At 42.1% G+C, this 14,662-nt stretch overlaps 1 protein-coding gene across 9 annotated transcripts in view; it reads left to right on the top strand.

Annotated features, from left to right (window-relative positions):
* Positions 1-14,662, top strand: part of PLXNB2 (plexin B2) — a 257,923-nt gene that overhangs the window by 146,362 nt on the left and 96,899 nt on the right. Inside the window, exon 1 of one of the 9 annotated variants that reach the window (XM_010309079.2) lies at positions 14,199-14,217. The exons of the other annotated variants lie outside the window; for them this stretch is intronic. The gene's annotated coding sequence lies outside the window, so the exon portion shown is untranslated. Of the gene's footprint in view, positions 1-14,198; positions 14,218-14,662 lie in introns of those variants that run through there. 9 annotated transcript variants of the gene reach the window in all.

The raw sequence follows: 14,662 nt of genomic DNA, 5'->3' as shown, positions 1-14,662 counted from the left end.
TCATGAGGTAAGTAAAAATTATATTCATTTATAGACCGGGAAGCTGAAACACTGTCTAACATCAGCATTTTCACAGTTGCTACCTAGTTAATTTACTGAAATAACTAGTCTAATTCTCAGAGGTTCTGCATATTCTTAGTTGTCCTAAATTATACTTGGAGCTCAAGAGCATTCCCACTTTTGAAACCGAGTGCAAGTATTTTTGATACAAAAACGCAGCTGAAACTGAGGCATCCACACTTAAAGGCTTTTTTCCAAACTTAAGCATCCCTATGAAGTCTAGAGCTGGAGCTTGCGTGCTGTCAATTCCCAAACTGGACTCGGGCTCCTGCACTGCCCAGCTCTCAGAGCTTAAGGCAAAGGGCTGTTTGTCAGTGGAACTGCAAAAGGTACGAGGCATAGATGGGTTTGGGAGGGTCAGTATTCAGACTTTTTTTTTTTTTTTTGGCAGGAAGGTGTGTATCTATGGAGTGTTTAGAGAAGGAGAGGGTGCTTGAAGTGGGAAGAGAAACGGTGTGTGATGGCAGTTAATTTTTCTACCTCCTGCTGTTGCTTCCATTAGAGATTACCTTGTTATGTCTGTCATGGCTCTTTCTCCCTTTGTTGCAGCATCAGCAGAGTGGTGTAATTGGGCTGGAGGACAAAGTTTTTGCTGCCCTATTGAGCAACAACCAAAAAGGAGAGGGGGTTTTCAACAAGTGCCGTCTCCCCTTCAGTATGCAGTGCAACTTGTTTCCAAGTGGTGTTTTAGTTGGAGCAGTGGTGGTTTTTAAAAAGTGCTTCGCTTTGTCTGCACAAACAGTTTTTGTAACCAGTTTGCTCCATTTGGTGTGGCAATGCCCAGCCCTGAATACGACACAAAACTTAAGGACAGCGTCACTCCATCTCAGTCTGTTCTCCCTCTTGCAGGAGCAGGTGGGAACAGACAAAACCCTAGCCAAAGGCCGTTGGTGGGTTGGCACTTGAAGGAGGGAAAAGCCTAGGCTACAAAAAGGGGTCTCAAGGGATTGAACAGCCTGGAGCAGGCGTGCATGGCTGAATTAGGAGTTGGAATTGTTTAGCTTTCAAATTCAGAGGACTTGTTTGCTGTCTTGGCCCTGCTCAAAGTGAATAAGCACTACTGCTAATAACAAAGCCCAAAACAGAGGAGGAGTGAAGGATTAAAACCAGAAAATGATGACTCACCCTCCCCTCTCCCCCCTCCCCAGTTTCAGCCCCTAGTAAACCACTTTACCTCACCAACGCCCCGGTGGGTTTTCATTTTTAAATAATCATGTGTTTGAAATGTTAAAACGTGTAGGCAGGGATTAAAAGGATATGTGATGCTACAGCATTAAAACAGTGCAGACCTCTGCAAAGGAATTTTGAAGGAAAATTAAAACATAGTTATTTTTGGCAAGAACTGCTGCATCCTGAGGAGATCAAGAGAAAGCAAAAAGCAGTTTACCCAAGCCTAGCAAAACAGAGCAGAAAAGCTGGATGCAGTAAAATAGGGCTTTGCATTAGTTCTTTGTCCTGCTAAAGTCAAAGTTGAAGTTTCATGGTTATCTCAATTTTGAGGGGATGCAAGGAGGAGATTCACTGAGAAATTTCTGTCAAAGGTACCAGCCTAAACCATCCTCCTTTTCTTCCTGTAAAGGTTGGTGAATACAACTGCTTAGTTATCACCCACGTGGTAACAGGTTTACTCCTTCTCCTAATCCATGGTGGGACTGAGAGGTGGTTGAACACCTGTAACACTTAACTCAGTGCGTCAGCCCACAGGATTTTACAGAATAAGCAGGTTGTGATGCCTGTTTGGGGTATTATTCTGTATTCTCACAGGAGTAAGAGTATTGGCACCAGGTTTCTTGTTGTGTCTGGCAACAAAAATTGAGAATTGTCTCCACTTAGAAAAGCAATATGGACTTAGAGGGAACTGTTGCAAATCAGTTGTCAGCATTGACTCTAGCATTGATTCTGGAGTTTGAACATCATTTTTAGTGTCATTCTCGGATGCTATATTAGCTTTGTCTCCATAAACCTTTGATTCTTGGCAAAAGTGAGCCCTTTCATAGGACTGCTGATGTTAGAGTCAGTGAAATCAACCTCCTCACACCCCTTATTTTTTATTTTAAGCGAGTGGATGGTACCAGTGTGAATGATGCCAGTGTGAACAGGCACAGATAAGGGCACTGTTCTGCTGCTTTTCTTCCTCATCATCTTGCTGCTTTTATCTGCTTGTTGGTACAAGGGAAGCATCTGAGTGCTGCGCCTGTCACAACTGTACAATTAACTCATGAATAAACAATTTTAGGAGGCCTCATTCACTTCAGGTCTGGCTAATTTTTGAGACACCCTCAAGCCTACAGAACCTGGGGAGTGGGGCATTGAGGGGGTTCCCCTTGGGGAAGGCAGGGCATGCCACCCCCCTCAGCCCAGCTGCTCCACAGCTCCCTTCAGCCCTACAGACTGGAGTAGTGGCCCCCACTGTTCCCAGCACCCTGCACGGGGCCTTCACTCCATGGCTTTCAGACCAGGGCTTCTGCAAAAGCCCATGACAGGAGGGTTGGAACTAGATGATCTTTAAGGTCCCTTCCAATCCAAACCATTCTATGGTACTATGAAGCCTTCGTGCTGCTGATCCGCCTGAGTTTGGTGCGGGAACAGCCTGGCTGCAGGGGCATTACAGGTCTCTTTGTAGCTAGCAGTTCCAGGACTTCTGCACTGTTCCTGCCCTGCATCCGCTTGCTTTATGATAGCAATGATGTTGCTTAAGCAATTGTCTTAGGTGAACTGGTATGTCACTTTGCTAAATGGAAACAGTTTGCATTAACATATTGATTTGTATGGAATATGCCACCTCCACTGCTCTTAACCTTTGCTGTTACTTTTGTGCTAACAAACATGAAAAAATGCCCTGTGCTCTCAGGGTGTCACTTTATTTAATGCTGTTTATATGAATCTGTTTATAAGCCCGGCTTGTGTTCTTGTTTTGTTTTTCTCCCTGCTTTAATGCATTTAAATGTATTAGTTGAGAAAAAAATCTCTATAATAATCTGTAGTTCAATGTTATATTTAATTAAAGGATTTAACAAGGAAAGTAAGAATTAAATACTTGTCTGCTTCATAATATTTTTTAGGGCTAAATTCAAGGCAAGCCTCAGCCTTTTTTTGATTCAGTTAATGCAATATATGCACAAGATGTTGTATTTTAAAATAGCTGTTCCTTTGGACATCTAGACAATATTCTAGTGTCCTGTTACTGCAGCACTCAATTTGATCAAGCACAATGTCATGAAGTAATGTCAAGACATAAAAATATCTAGGTTTTAGGTATGAAATTTCTTATTACCAGTCAGTAAGCCAACGACTTCGTAAACAGAAGTCTTCCAGGGATGCACAAAATACAGTCTTATTTATCCTTGCTGGTTTTCCTTAAAATTATATCAGTTTCATTTGTGACTAGTTAAATTAATTGTATTAAATTATAATTCCTGGGAACTTTTGAGCTTGTGAAACATTGTAACTCTTGTGTTTATACACAGCTACTGTTTTCTTTAAAATGTGCCTGGAAATTTCCAGACAATGGAAGGTTTCCCCCTCCTGTGGAACTGATGATTTCACAAACCATGTTACCCGTTATGGGGATTTATACTCTGATACCTTCTTACCTTCCTTTCTTGAGGTCTTTTCTGCCAAGATCCTCCTACTGCATGTCAGAGAAATCCTGAGGACACCACAGGGGATGCTGGGTGAGAACAGAAAGCTGGGTCATGGTTTTGACTTTGGCATCCTCTGCATCAGTTCCGCATTCAAAAACCTCTGCCATAGACTACTGACCATTTGACTCTTCAGGTTATTTGTTGAGGGGGAAAAAAGGGTCACAATGCCATTTTCCTTGTACTGAGCAGAAACATAGAGTAGAGTTGATGTCAGGGGTGGTGGAGCAGATTCCTGGAGTCCTTTAGCACTTCTTACAGCCAGCACCTTTGAAAGTGTGAGCTATATCATTCCATACAGGATAAACTGGGCTGTTTTGGTCTCTGTTCTGCAGTGGCATTGATTGCCAGTGCTTTGTCAGAAGTATCCAAAAATGGAATGACTAGAGAGGTCTGCTTGGTCGCAAAGCCAAGGAGATCCTGTTCAAAGGCCAAGACAGTGCTAGGAAGGGAAGGTGTGCGTGGTCAGTAACCCGAGGATGAGCTGATTCATTGCATTCCCAGATTTTTCATACCCTTGGATGAACCTAAATCAGGCCATCCATCCATATGTGAATTCTTCGGTTGATTGACTTGAAAGATATATTGGATAGCATTTGTTTATAGTGGTCCAAGCTGCAGGATATGGATTTTATCTGGCATATAAATATTTTTGGTGCTACCTTGGGTGTGCTTTGCAGGATGTGTATGCTTCCTTCTTGAGCTGCGCTACATGGGAACGCTCTACCTGTTTGCATGATTACAGATGTTGCCTGAAAGAGCTCTATGCAAAGAAGTTATCTCTCCTAAGGGACGTATATGTGAGCAAAGCTTTTACAGCTGGGGGGCAAGCTATGCTGAGAGAAGTTCTTCTTTGAAAATGTGTCTTTGAAGTATATATAGGACCAAGAGGAAAAGAACAAGTAAATGATGTAGATGGGGAATGGAAACAAAAAACTGAACAAAGGAAAACATTCCCAATACATCTATTTTGCACGACTTGAGCAAGATTGAATATGCTAACATTATTGTAAGCAAATGTGGTACCCTGAAAATAGTTGTCTTTTACAAAAGCAGACATTTATTCTAACAAAAGAATAGTGAGCGGAGAGAACATCCTCTCCCAATAAGCCTGTCTGTTGTCTTTGACAAGGTAAGAGACAGCACTTTTTCCAATTGTAGGAAACGTACTGAAGATGGTTTACTTAAATTGTGTCATGACATGTTTATACAGTCTTTTTTACAGTCCACACTGTTGCCGAACAAGATTGTTTGGTTCTCCCATCTCCACTAGCTGCTTGTTTCTGCCACTTCCATGGGTGCCTTAAGTATGGGTGCAACCAAACCTCAAGCCTAAGCAAAAGCTCAAAACTAACCTGGCCAGGAGCTGAAAAATGGGTAGCTCCTGCTGGAGCAGCTCCATCAGTGTCTTCTCACCACGTCTTGCATGCCAGTACCAGCCCAAAGCAGAGACTTTCCTTTCGGAGCAAGGGACTACTGCACTTAGAGGCAACAGAGATTCTCTCTAGTGATGAACTAGGTATCAACTGATCCGCCCAGATGTTAGGCAAAGTATAACATTTACCACAGATCTTTCTTTGAACTGAATGGCAGGACAGCCTGTGGAGAGGGGTAAGCTGCTTGCTGTCAGATTCACTAGATGAAAATGAAACTGTGACCTTGTGGGACAGTAGAGGAAAAAGAAGGTGTCCCAAGTGAGGTATTAGGCATGCTGTGATCTTCCTCATGTGTCTGTTAGGCAGCTGACAGGAGCCTTGCCTGTGACTCCAATTGCTGAATAGCTGGGGAGAGGAAAGGGAAGAGAAGGAGGGGCCACATTTGATGTTTTGTGACACACAATTTTGGGGCAAGCATCTCTGCAGTGATGCTTTTTGTCTTGTTCTGCCAACTCCTTTACTGAAGTTGAACTACATTTATTGTCTTTGGCATTAATCTAATACATCTAACGTTCTTGGGCAACATAAATATCTGACAGCCCCTGGGTAGTTAATTCATCCCCATGTTTTAAAGATCTGCAGTATCCTTGTAAAATATTGTCATACAAGTAGTGGGTGGTAGAGTGCATGCTGTTACAGTAAGGAAAGTAGAGTCTTTTAAGTATATTCCCTAAGCAGATGCACATTACAGTGTACAACTATGTTTTCTGGAAGTGGTTGGAATTGCACTAGAGTCTTAATTTTCCGTTCACCGGCCCTGGAAAAAGCATAAGTATCTAAGAGACAGAAATTAGTACAAATTGTTCTCATAAGTGCAAATTTTATTAAAATTCTTGTCTGTCAGTGTGTGAGTGATCTTGATAAATTAGATTACCAAATGATTTTGTTCACGACAAGTTTGCTTTCATTATGGGTGAAATATGCAAAATAATATCTAAATAAAGACTAAGTTAAGCTGTTAAATGCTGCTTCCGGGGGTAATCAGACATTTTCTGGCTTGTGCTTTGATTTGAAGGCTGTCTGTCAGCCTTCATCTTTATTCGTGGTAAATAAAACCTCTTCCCTGAAGGGATCAAGGCATGAGCACATAAGAACCATAATATTATGCCTACCACAATCAGTGATTTTGTAGGGATCTTGTTAAAGTTCAAGTTCTTCCCTGTAATACAGCAGAAATACCAGTATATGCTGGAAATAAATCAGTCACTGTTAAAGGGGATCAAGAAAGCTTAAAATACTGGGAGGCTGCACAAGGCAGGTGTCAGCACCCTTTGGGAGAGAAGGCGCTAAAGATAAAATGATAAATACCAAAGATTATAGTTGAGTCTCTCCCTCAGCCCTTCCTCCAGCCAGCAGTTGTTAGTCCTGTGCTAGTTTGAAAACCAGGGAGGTGGCAGCCTGGGGAAGCACAGAGAATTCACTTGGGGACTGGACAGCAAAGCAAGACTAAACCAAGGGACCAGAGTGAGGAGAGGCACATGTACTGAGTAATCTCTTGTGCATTGTACAAATAGATATTGGAGGTATTTACTCCGCACAACCCTTTCTGTGTTCATTGTCAGCGGGACTGTGAGATTGTGAATATGCTGAAGAAACCAAACTTCTGTGAACAACATTTCAGCAGATGACCTCCCACAGTGATGAACATTGGGCACTAGTCCGAAGGCGGCAGGTGAAGTGCTGCCCGCAATCATAAGCGACAGACTGCACACCAAATTTTGGTGAGCAGGGACTGAGCAAGGACTGAAGTGGTTAGTGCTGTAGCAACCCAGCAAGGTTTGATGGAAGTTAAAGCAGATCTGACTGAAAAGCTCCATGCTTATTCAGGAAGAGGCAGCTTTTCATAACATGATTAAGTATTTACATGAAGATCTAATAGATGATGACATGGAGAGGCCTAACAAAGTCAATTGTAACAGCAATAAGAAGCCCTGGTAGGAACAGGAAGAATATAATGTATTTTCGAAAAAGAAACTACCATATGCAAGTGGCTGAGCATCAAGCTATGTGGGATTAACTGATCTCAGAGATCTTTTAGGAACAAAAGGGCCTGGCCGTGTTTGATAATAAGCTCTGACTGAAACATGCTGCCTAATGGCAAAACATTGATTGATCTCATTTAGTATTATTTCTGGACAGTGGCATATCTGACATGGCCCAGATTTTGAATTTTGGTGTCTCTTCTTGCTGGTTTATTTCTGTGTGTATGGCCACTATAACACAACGCTTTTGTAGGGTAGGAGTGAAAGCACCATACAACAGGTTTCTCAACCATATATCGAGATGATACATCACTTGACAGAGTGTTGCTTTCACTTTCACACAAATGTAATTCCTTTTTGTTGAGAATGCAGTAAGACAGTGTAACTGCCATAAGGACCAACAGATGATGTAAAGTATTTGGTGAAAATTTAGATTCCTCAAATACTTAAGAATTGTTGTATTAACAGTTTTCATGGAATAATGTAATGTTCTAAAAAGTAAATGTCAGATTTTGGTTATCATCTAGTGATCTGTTGCTGCGCTACGGTGTTACGTTGTTAAAGGCATCCCTATCTTTTTCTCTGCTTAGTTATCCTGTCCTCTGTTGTTGCTGCACAAATCAGGATTTTTGCAGTACAGATTTACCCTGTGCCAAACAGTGATCCACGAGCTGAGACAGGGTAGAAATTCTTGGGTTTATTCCATAGACCATCCTGGTTTAGCGTTGGGACTATGAAGACTGCGCTTCTTTCCAACAGACCGTTCAGCTCTAAAAATTCCTATTTTCTGAAAGCTTGTGTAGGAAAATATGTATGTATACTTATTACATGTAATTTTCCTCTTGCTTTTGCTTGGGTGTCATTTCTTTGTCCTGCTTTGGTTCCCTCTGAATTTTGAGCTGAGCTCTCAGGGGATGAGCGTGCTGGAGATCACCATGGCAACACTCCGAAAAATGCACACTGCAGGCGCCAGGTTTTGCTGGCGTTATCCCTGCGAGAGCTCTGATCAGCTGTGGACTTGTGGACTTATTCAGGAGCTGCGAGAGGGACAGAGTCAGTGGCTGAGAGCTGTGGGTACCTTGCCTATTAACAACGTTTCCTATGTAAATTGAGGAACTCTGGATATAATTCACTGATGTACAGCACCAGTATCCAGCCTTTTCATAGCTTACTGCTGAGATTTCCCTTAGCAGACTTTAAATCCTCTTTTTTTGTCCACATAATTCTAATATTAGCCTCTTACATCTTAGCGCTCTCCATTTTCACTCAAGACTACTGTGGGAGCTATTGCAAAGGCAAAGATTGTTATCCTGGTAAAAGCTTAAAGATGGTTGATGATAAAACATGTCATAAAGATTATGATGCAGAGTTTAAAAGAGGTGAGTGCTCGTATCCCTGCTGTTCCCAAATCCTTTTTCAGGAGAAGAAGAAAACATTAAAGGAAGAGTTATTTTATAGATGAGCATGTCACAGTAGTGGTTGGGAAAGAAGGGGGTCTCTCAGCAGTAGGAAATAACGGAAACCGGATAAAAGTGTATTGCCTTCTGAGTCAAGAATTAGGGGCTCTGGATTGTGTCCTGACAAGGGAAGTGTGACATTGGATTTTTGTTTTATATTACTGAAATAATAAGTACAGCATATCCCAGTACATGGAGGGTTTTCTGTCTGTCTTTCTTTCTTTCTTTCTTTCTTTCTTTCTTTCTTTCTTTCTTTCTTTCTTTCTTTCTTTCTAGTACTATCTCAGCCCACCAGCTGCAAGGCTGGACCACCAGAAGGACATGGGCTTGTAATGCACAGAGCAGCGGTTAATTCAAGTGTGATCAGCAGCCTTGAATAAGGTGCCTCCGCTTCCAGTTATTGCACGAGTAGCACTAAGCCCATGAGAGCACAATTCATGAACAAGCAGGATGCAGAGCAGGAATGCCCAAAATAGTTGGCGAGGAATGCTTAGGAGAAAAGTGTATTTGAAGCCTTCCTTTTTAGGGGTTCTCCTAGTCCCGTTTGTAGATACAATAGAGGCCAATACTCATGTTAAACTGAGGGGAGCTCAGATTCCCACTCTGAAAATGGGTTACACATTTTGCATTCATTCACTGCGTAAACTGCACAAGCTGGTCCTGCGCCAGGAGCCCAGATCACCCACACAACTCAGTGCCCTAAGAAGTCAGGTTTCCCTCAATCTGTTCTTATAAACTTAGAAACATTTCTTGTATAGCACTGGATCAAGGAGTCCCACTTCGGGCAAGTGCATCTGGTAGCAAAGCATCAGAGAGATGGGTGCAGATGCCACTCAACAGCCTGAATTGGGATTTCCCAATTCCTAAAAAAAGCATTCTCGCTACAGATCTACTGCACAAATGCCACAGCGTTATCCGCACGTTCCCGTCCTCCGCTTCCTCCAGCCAAGGGCGTCCGTTTCTTCTTGAATGGAGGTGGCTCTGGCATCTGAGTGCAGAGATCCCCACTGCTCTGTTTAAGTGCTTGAAATCCAGATCCTGGATTTAGCTTCTACTGGAGATAAGTATAACAATGTTTAGTCTGAGGTTCCCAGACAGGATTGAGCATGAGAAAAAGAGCAGAGTCACTGAGTGCTGACAAGGTGTTCAACTTCTGTAGAATCCAGAATTTTGGGGAATTTGGGGGAAAAAATAGAAAACTAATGGTATACATGAGCGGAAGTTACAAGAAGGGCACTCTGGTATGACAAATAAACCTTAGGAATGCTGCTTTCATTTTTTGTTATTATAGGGCTAAGAAGGGTTTATTTCAACATGTAACTGTTAACATGGAATAAATTGGCCAATTTCCTTCTAAGGCCAATTGATTAAACAAATTCACACATGCCTCTTTGAAAGAAACAGTAAAATTAACATTTATAGAGAGTAGAACTACAGCAGATCAGGAGGCGTTGAAACTTTCCTGTAAATGCTGGCCACAGAGTCCAGCACTCTTTACGAGAGTCACTGAAGAGAAACAAAGTTCATGGGTTATTTTCATTTCCTGTCTGTCTATTTGAAGTTCATATTTTAGAAACAGGACTGAAAAAGCATATTCCTGCATTTTCAAAGAGTCTCATTCCCAAGATTTCATCAAGATAAGACTTTTAAAATCTTAATGCTATTGGTGGTGATGTGGTTCTAGGAAACTCCTGAACTCCAAATGCAGTTGACAGGGATACCATAACTCAAAAAATGTTGTACCTGAGCCCTATTTTTTAACTGTAACTCCAAGAGAAAAATGTGGAGGTTATGTGGGTCACCACTCTGCCAGAATGCATAATGTAAACAGGATAAACCGACTGGGAGCTCATGGAATCTCAGCATGAACAAAGTTTTAAGAAGTGCTGACTTCCTACTACAACTTCTAGCATCAGCGTTAATCGAATCCAGTGTATTTATCTTCCTTTGCCATTCTCACTAAAATTAGATTGTTTACATTTTTGAGCAAGCTAATGGCACAGTTATTTACTGCTCACCTCTACTAGGCAGAAAAAAAACAGTAGAGAAGCTACCTGCTCCTTTCACCTCTAAAACACAATTATTAGAATAATAGTGAGACTATTGATGCTTTATAGAAAAGTTTCTCCTAGATGAGAAAGTGAGAGGTTTAGCTCAAAAAGCCTTCTGATTCCTTTCCTATGCTTAGATGTATAACTCTCTTGAGGTATGCAGTAGTCAATTCTGCCAATTCCTGAGGGTTCTGCAGAGAAAGGAGGGCAAAAAGATCTTCAGAAGCTTTCCCAGAAAACCCATTTTTGGTGCTGACCAGGATTAATACCTGATATTGTTTGTAGCAAGTCCATTTGTTCCTAAAAATGTAAATGTCTTATCCTTGAGGCTCTTGCACTAACTCATTATTTGAATGTCTTGACTTTGATGTGGAAAAGCAATTTCTGCCGTGTATAAAACGTTATTGGGGAAAAATACATTTTGCTGCTCATATAGTGAAAGAATTCTTCAGTTAAAACCCGTTTCCCTACCTCAGCCCTGTTGTTTCTAATGATGCTTTCACCTAGCAAATCCAGGTCTTGAAGAGAATAATGCAGTAGGTAACACTTTTAATCAGTATAGGAAATATGAAACAGCAGGGAATGAATTTCCAACTGTGCAAACAAGGAAAAAAAAGGAAAAATGTGAAAGCTGTTTTTTTCATTTCTTTCTCCTTAGATTGGTCTTACCCATGGGGCTTTTATGGTTCCACAGTTGCATACTTATCAATAATTGTTTCCTAATTCTGCTCCGTTTCTGCGCTGAAGTAGTATAAAATGTTGAACTCCACGCAGCCAGTCAATTTTTAAGATCCCATGTGGACAACAGAAACCAGTGTGCTGTTAGTAATCTGTTAAAAGGATAATTTTCCTCTTGTATCGGTGTTTAATTGGATGGAATCTCAAATGTTAATAGTACCCACACAGCTTAAATACCGTTCTTGTCTAGATGTGACAATGGATGGGGAAGGGCTGCTCGTTTGAATGGGAAGTTTCTCTCTAATTAGTCCAAACCCTACCTGACTGGGGAAGAAAAGTAGTTTTTTTGAAATCATTTCAAGAGTCAGAATTGGATACTTGCTCATGGCAGCTGTTCATTTGTACTGGGGTGTTATTAAATAACATGTAAACTGAATGTGTGTTGGGGGAAGGCTCGTGCCGAGGGGTGTTTCAGCAGGAACAAGGGATGCGGCAGTTGCTTGTCAGTCACGAGCAAGCTGGGTTAGACCGCACACTTCTGCATCGGGCTGTGTCTGTGTTCTGAACCCCACTGGGACACCTGGATCTTATCATAATATAAAAATAGTGGTTGTCGGAAGCTGCGTAGCCCAAGGCTGGAGTGAAATGCAGAACAGGCATCACGTGCTTGCAGCAGCTTCTATCTTTTCTTTGCCTCCCACCCCCTTTTTTCTTTCCTTCCTAGCATGAGCTGCAAAAATTAAAAATCTTACATATTTCTGTTCAGTGTACAAGGAGGAAGTTGTTAGAGAGGGGAGAGAGAGTTAAACCCTTGGAGGCAACTGGGAGACTGGAAGCAAAGGGTCAGTGAGTGGTTTTATGAACGGCCAGGGATGGGAAAGACAGGTGGAGTGGCAGTGCTGTTGGAAACGAGGAAGCGTCATTCAAAATGCACCTGGAGTCCTGCATCCAGCTCAGGGGGCCCCAGTACAGAAAGACATGGAGCTGTTAGTAGAGGTCCAGAGGAGGGCCGTGAAGATGGTCAGGGGACTGGAGCACCTCTCCTATGAAGATGTGCTGAGAGAGTTGGGGTTGTTCAGCCTGGAGGAGAGAAGTCTCTGGGGAGACCTTATTGCAGCCTTCCAGTATATAAAGGGGGCTTGTAAGAAAGATGGAGAAAGACCTTTATACCAAGGCCTGTAGTGACAGGATGAGGGGCAGTGGTTTTAAAGTGAAAGAGGTTAGGTTTCGATTGGCTGTAAGGAAGAAATTCTTTACTGTGAGGGTGGTGAGGCACTGGAACAGGTTGCCCAGAGAAGTTGTGGATGCCCCCTCCCTGGAAGTGTCCTAGGTCAGGTTGGATGGGGCTTTGGGCAACCTGATCTAATGAAAGATATCCCTGCCCGTGGCAGGAGGGCTGGACTAGATGATCTTCAAAGTTCCCTTCCAACCCAAGCCATTCTATGATTCTGTAATGAAAGTTTGAATGCAGTTAGACAGTCTAAGAAAAGGCTTTTGAAGAGTGACTTACCAGAGCAGGCTAAACTAATACTCAGACCTCCTTCAGACATGCCAGGAACAAAAAGCTCAGTGTAGGGCCAACTGGTGGCTGGGGTTGGAAAGGGCTCTCAGAGAGGATGAGGACCTTACAAATATTTCATTCATTCTTGCTACATCCTGTTCCCTCTGGTAGAAGTCAGGGATTTTTCACAGTGAAGTCCTGTCGGGAGAGTGCTGGCACAGGCTGTTGAGAGCCTGTCTCAGTGGGAAATGACCATGCATTAGATCTCGTTTATACAGAAAACAGATGAGTTTAAATACACAAAAAGGAAATGTCTTTGAGTATCCAGCTCCACACAGAGGAGCTAAGACCTTTTTCTTCCCTCTGCTGTCACTGAGCTCTGGCATCAAGGCTTTACCATGCATAAATGTAGTTTTTCTAGTAATTGTCATGGACCCATTAGGAAGTGACTTATTTCTAAGCTAGCTCTCGCTATTATTCACTGTCTTCTTTCTTCCTACTCTATCTTCCATTAAAAAAAAGCCCCTGGCAAATAAGTCAGGGATAGTGAAAAACAGTTGAAATCCTTCCATAAGAAATGGGATTTGGCAATTCCCCAGGATGAAAGGAAACAAGATGATGTGAAAGTAGCAGCACAGTTCTGATTCCTTATTTACCTATTATTGGTTCAAATAAATAGGGTCCAATTAAGATATAGGTGATTAGGGCTAAAAAGGAGTGGATTAGAAAGCCATTTATTTCCAAACATCTTTTTGAAAGAAGCAGTCTTGCCCAAGACCTCATGACTGTTGCCTACTGTGGTATGAAGGGAGTGCCATATGCTTGGATGTTTCATCGTTGGATGCAGTACAGTACAAAGCTCTTGAAAGCTTCCAGTCATTAAACTTTGCTAAACAACATAAAGCTTTTTTCAAAGAATGGCACTCCTGCTTCAGTGAGCTGGCCCCCATCCAGCCCCAATTACCTTCTGCCTATCTAAATTGCTCTGTTTATTTAATTAAACAAGGTCATATGTCAAAAGATGATGTTGGGTAGCATTGGTGATGCTAAGACAATAGGTACTGTGTCACCCAAGTCATTGCTGGGTGAAGCAATTTCCATGTGCAGATCATAGTGATTTTGTGCAAATCGCTCCGAAGCTTGCAAAGGACATCATAAATCAAATAGCAGTTCCAGTTAAGTTTAAACAAAGTGTTATTAATAAAAGTGCTGATCCCTGTCAAGCTACCTGGACCACTGTGGGAGCTGTATATGAATATTGTTGTAGTACTCCAGAATGTATAAAAGAGAGACACCTGGCTTGTACGAGAAATGAAGAAGTTTCTCCATATGCATCTACCACAGGTTTATGGCCATCCCATACTGATGCAGTGCTGAAGGGGATAAGGACCATTGATTCTTCTAGACGAAGGTGTTTGTCTCTTCCAAGTAAATTTTTTTTCCTGTCACACTGCTGCTTAAATGCTAATACAAACCTTAATAAAACATTACGGTGTGTCATCAGTAAGATACCCAGTGCACTCCCTTGAGCTCTGTATCCATGCTTGCTGCGTGGGAGGGACCCGGGGATGCGGCTCTTGGATTGAGACCCTGGTGTTTCAGGTGCCTGGTACAGTGAAATCAGCCGTCCAACACAAAGTATGGCAAACTGCTTTGTCAGCAGTTCTTAAACTTATTCTCAGGATTTGACCTAGACTGGAAGGATATGAAAAAGACATTACAAGATGAGGAACTTTTTCAAATAAGCAAACCATTGTCCTGCTGAGCAGAGCTATTTTTTTTTTTGGGGGGGGGGGGGGGGGAGATGTTTGTTTAATCACCTAATGGAGCTGGTGCATTTTTTCCAGATGTACTCA

Source organism: Balearica regulorum, chromosome 1, assembly GCF_011004875.1.
Source record: "Balearica regulorum gibbericeps isolate bBalReg1 chromosome 1, bBalReg1.pri, whole genome shotgun sequence".
NCBI lineage: Eukaryota > Metazoa > Chordata > Aves > Gruiformes > Gruidae > Balearica > Balearica regulorum.
The sequence above is the reverse complement of the archived record's forward strand: the minus strand, read 5'-3'. Positions and strand labels throughout refer to the sequence as shown.